Below are 5,641 nucleotides of genomic sequence, written 5' to 3'. Positions count from 1 at the left end.
ACACACACACACACACACACACACACACACACACACACACACACACACTGCAGTTTAATAAAGTTAGGACAGATTGAGAACAAAAGGGGGTGGGGTGGTGGGAAATAAAAGATGCAAGTTGTCTGTATTTCTGCTCTGCGAGGTTCTTGCAGCAACATCTGGGAGTTTAAACCAATATAGAGTATTAGAGGCACTGTCACATGACTTTTATTGGTCAGAGAGAGCGGCCATATTGTTTGGGGCGAGGACTATATGAATTGTTTACATTGACAGCCCGCCCCTTCCAATATGGCGCCACATCCGTACCACAGCTGTCAGTATTCTGGAGCACGTGGACGCCTCTATTCAATGCACCTCATTATTTTAAACTAAACGTACAGTAAAGTAATCCAAAATTCCACAAGTAATTCACTTATCTAAGCTTAGCCATGCTTCTTAAACCGTATTAAAGAGATTTTTTGGCAATTTTAAAGTCGAATTCTGCGGGAAATGAATGAAAACCCAGGCGAAAAAAATATATATACTAAAGTATATTAAATCTAAGTATACTTTAGTATTCTTGAAGCCACACTAATCATCAGTATACTTAAAGAGTGCTATTTTGGAACAACTAATTTAATACTAAATATACTTTAATTGTATTTTAGTTGTATAAAAGTACTATTTAAGTGTATTAAGTATACTTTTAAATACTAAAATGGAACAACTTAAAATATACTTAATATATTGTAAGTATATAAACATTAAAAGTGTACTAAGTATATTTGAAGTTGTTCCATTTTAGTATTTAAAAGTATAATTAAAATTGTGCTTTTGTACAACTTAAATGCAACTAAAGTATATTTAGTATTAAATTAAGTGTTCCAAAATAGCACTCTTGTATACTGATGATTAGTGTGGCTTCAAGTATATTAAAGTATACTTAGATTTAGTATATTTAGTATAATATTTTTTCACCTGGGGAATGATGTGTTTTATAATATATTGACCTCAGTTTGGAGATCAAATCTGACAGAACTTTTAGAAATGAAGCAAACCTCGAGGTGTCAACATGGAGCTTCGACACATTAAATGGACCTCTGCTTTGTATCATTTTTCAAAACATAAGTTAACTCAGTTTAGTGATCCTCGATTTAAATCTTCAATTTTAGCAAAAACTTACAGAGAAAAACAAATAAAAATTGATAGATTTGTTGTTTTGCACGTCCCTAAAATAAGTCTGGGGTGCAACAAAGTCTTGTAATGTCAGTTCCACCTGCTGCAATTAATGGCTTCAGGAAAACTAAGCATGGACGGGTGTCCCACTCCCCTGGCAGACCCCAGACTGTACCAGCTGTCATTCATGTTGGACTTTTAAGTCTCTTTCATGAAACTGAGGACATCCAAAGAGCTATTGTTGTATGTTTACTTTTCCACAGAACTCCCACTAGAAAGTGGTTCAAACAATTCTCTCRTTTATGAAAGTGATTGGAAACCAGATGAGCAGAGTATCAGTCACTCCATCAGCTCATTTTAGCATTGAGGCTTGTGAGGCTTGTGTGCAGTTAAACGCCTTCATTCTGCACACATGCCCAGTTTATTTCCATACTTTTTTTTTTCAAAAAAGAAATCAGAACTTGAAGGTCCTGCACCTCATTGCTCCTCCACTCGCCCTACAGCCAGGTCACACTTTAATGCACAGCAATGTGCTTCGCTCGTCTGCTCGCTGCTGTATCATTAACTCGCAGCACAATGTAATGTTCTCAAGAGTTCACTGCACTAGAACTCATTCAGAGCGTGGACGCTCCAGTGGAGTCAGGGCCATGAAAGTTGATATTTTAATTCCCTCACTTTTATCGAGGCCTCCCCGCTCTCAGCTCGGTATCCTCTCTCACCAAATGGCCCCTGACAGACAATGAAGCTTCTGCAGGGATGAATGGGAGCTGTTTAATAGTTAATGACCATTTCTATCATGGCTCGAACTTACAGCAGCAGTATCTGAATAAAAACATATTTTATGAGATTGTTGGTAGCAGGAAAGCACAACTTATGGCGTCCTTGGAGGTAAACCTTTTAATTTAGATCATTATTAAGTAGAAACGCTGGATTATAGAGCTGAAAATCCACAGCAATTCCTTCAATAATTCATAACACCTGCTGAAAAACTCATGGAGGCAAAAAAAAACACTGTCCTTTGTCTTCTGTGTCAGGTGACAACAGAGAGAAATTTAACATTAAAAGATCCATTTTGAGAGATTTCCTTCTTTGTCTGCAGAGACTGTCTGAATAAAGCCCTCAGGTTGTAGAAAACAGACTTTCTGCCTCTCTTTCAGCAGCAGCTGCTTCATCACGTCTTCAAAAAGTCAGCTGCCCCAGACATCTGTATGACAGCCCCACTGGAGCTGAACGTGTTTACCCTCCTGAAATTACTAACTTTTCTCAGGAATCATTTGTGAAACATCCTTTCTAAYCTAAGCCCAGTTCTAATAATGGATGTCTGTGAACCTCTGGTCCTCAGGGGCCACTGCTTYAAAAACAACTCTGATTCTGTTTYACATGAATCCATGCGGGTTAAAGCTCTATCATGCAAAGAAGTTTTATGTCACACATGTCAAACTCAAGGCCCACGGGCCAAATGTGGCCCACCACTGAATTTTATGTGGCCCGCGAGAGCTTCAAAGTTGTATTAAAAATTTTAAGATGGCAGCTATTCACCACAACTCAACAGTTAGTAAACCTTTTTTTACTTTTATGTTTAATAGTATTACAACTGGCYCTTTGARGGCCACAATAATGCTCATGTGACYCTCGGYGTAAATAGGTTTGACACATCTGTTATATCGCTATTCGGATGCTGCTGTTTTCTCTGGGCCAAAACGTATTTATTTCAGTCATTTAATTAATTAATTAATTAATTAATTAATTTAAAAGGTCAGCACATTTTCATCACCAACAGTTACATTTCTAAAACAAAAAAAAAATCTATTGTCCTTGGAAGTAAAACCATAACTCAAAAAGTAATCCATAAAACACAAATAAATAAATGTAAAACAGACTGAGTCAAAGTAGAAAACTGTTCTGAGGTCAGAGGACTCAAATTTTCAGTTAATTTTAGAAACAGTGGATTCCACATAGTCCRTAGGAGAGGGGACTATGCAGCCAGCTATTTGCGCATGGTTCAAAAGCCTGCCTCGCTGATGGTATGAGGGTGCATTAATGCCTAAGGCACGGGCAGCTTCACTACCATCAATGCTGAAAAGTATCAACAGGTTGTAGAACAGCATGTGCTCCCATGGTGTCCATTTTTAAGGGAAAGTCTTGCTTATTTTAGCATGGCAAACCACAAACCGGTCCGCTTGCAGTCCAGAGCTCTCATCGTCTGAATACATTTGGCACGTCATTAAAGAAATACATCTGTCAAGGTTGAATGAGGAGAGTTGAACAGCTAGAATCCTTCATCAGAAAAGAATGGGACAACACTCTTCTTCAAAAGGTCCAGCAGCTGGTCTCCTCAGCTCCGAGATGTTTTGTAGTGATGGATGTGGCGAAGTTTTACAGAGATGTATTGCTTTTTAACATTTGAAATGTTTACTGTGCTCTACACAGGTTTATGAAAATTGCAAGCCATTAATTTCAGTTACTGTATTTACATTTTACACAACAACCCAACAGTTTTGAAATGGGGCTGTACAAATCTTGAAAGTATAAATATGTCTATSTTTCCAGTGATCTGTTATTTTGTCATATATCAGCATGTTTCCCCATGCCTGTGTGGAGATATGACCTTGTGCCAGGAAAAGTGGCTTCYTCAACAAATACGCATTCATCGCTTCGCCTCATCTACAGATTAATCATTTCATGAAACCACAGCGCGTGCTCATTATCAGCTGAATTAGAGTCTGTTAACTCCAAAGTGAAATTATAGACTGGAGTCTGGGTGTTCYTTTTATTTTCTAAAAGACTCTTTAATCTAGAGCAAGTGGTGAAATATAAGAAGAGACATACAACAAAATCACAGGGTTGTGTTTTTAAAGAGTTTGCTGTACAAATAAGGAGCAAAGTCAGAATTTTATGTAAAATGTGTTCATTTTCACACAAAAGAATCTGTATTTTGAACTTAAAACCAGCACACAGACCAGMATTTCTGGGTTTAGTTGTGCTTTGAGTCTGATTTTGTTCAAACATTCTGCTCTGTTTGTCTCTCCTGGCTGGTAAGATTTAGTTTTTCAGTATTTACTCAGCTTCTTCTGCTCATTACAGGATGATTTTATTTTATTCTCACCTTCTTGGTAATTTTGTTGCTAATTATGCAGGAAAACCACCTCAGACCCTTTGGACTTTGCAACATTTTCAGTTTTGTGTTTCTAGTTTTTATTTTGCTCATTCCTTCTGCAATTTGTATTTGGGCCTTCTTCATTTCACGGTTCTTCTTGCAACAAATACAACCTYATGTGTGGTTCRTAAGATATTTTGCTAACAGTGTTCACTGTAACAGTAAATGCCAAAGTTTTAAGGTACAACACAGTGTAGCTTTCAAATTGTGCATTGGGGATAGCACTCTGCTAACACCTCACCAAATTTTAGTTTAGTATCTGTAAAACTGGCTGTATTGTAGCCACTATTGTGCTTGCTAAGGTTGCTTAGCTGTGGCAGCCATCTTTGATGGGGTTGCCTMCAAAAAGGTTAATCGGTGGCACATTAGCACCAACGCCTCACAACAAGAAGGTCCTGGGTTCGATCCCCGGTTCAGACCTGGGGTCTTTCTGTGCAGAGTTTGCATGTTCTCYTTGTGCTTGTGTGGGTTTTCTCCAGGTACTCCGGTTTCCCCCACCACTAAAAACATATACAATAGGTTGTCTTCAGGCCCAGGCCTCCCTTGAAAAAGAAATCTGAGATCTCATTGGGATTTGCCTTGTTAAATAATGGTAAAAAAAATTAATAAAGTCTTTTCTAAAAGTTTCATTCATCCATTATCTACAACTTTTTCCAGAGTCGGGTCAGAGCGGCTTGAACAGGGAGGCCCAGATCTTTCTTTCCACAGCCACCTCCAGTCGTCTGTTTGTCCTGTTTAATTTGCTGACGGCGCAATGAATTCTGGGATACTGTTGGCCACAGAGTATACTCAGATGCTGCCGACGTTTTTTGGGTTTTGTCGGCTGCATGAGTAGGTGTCTACGAATTGGGACARCCATAGTCTCTTCAGTGTGTCCTGGGTCTTCCTCGGGGTCTCCTCTCAGTTGGACTTACTGGAAACACCTCCCTGTGGAGGCGTCCAGGAGGCATCCTCACCAGATGAGCCACCTCAGCTGGCTGCTCTCGATGTGGAGGAGCAGCGGCTCTACTCTGAGTCTCTCCAGGATAACCAAACTTCCCACACTGAGAGTCCAGCTGCCCTGCGGAGAAAACTCATTTAGACTTCTTGTATCCGTGATCTCGTTCTTTTGGTCACTACCCAAAGTTCACGGCCATAGGTGAGGGTAGGAACGTAGACTGACCGGTAAACCGAGAGTTTCACCTTCTGGCTCMGCTCCCTCTTCACCACAACAGACCGGTACAGAGTCTGCAATATTGCAGAAGTTGCACCGACCCGTCTAACAATCTCTCATTATCACTTGTTAGCAAAATCCCAAGATACATGAAATCCTCCACTTGGKGCAAAAGC

This window comes from Austrofundulus limnaeus, unplaced genomic scaffold (genome assembly GCF_001266775.1).
Source record: "Austrofundulus limnaeus strain Quisiro unplaced genomic scaffold, Austrofundulus_limnaeus-1.0 Scaffold357, whole genome shotgun sequence".
Classification (NCBI taxonomy): Eukaryota; Metazoa; Chordata; class Actinopteri; order Cyprinodontiformes; family Rivulidae; genus Austrofundulus; species Austrofundulus limnaeus.
The sequence above is the reverse complement of the archived record's forward strand: the minus strand, read 5'-3'. Positions refer to the sequence as shown.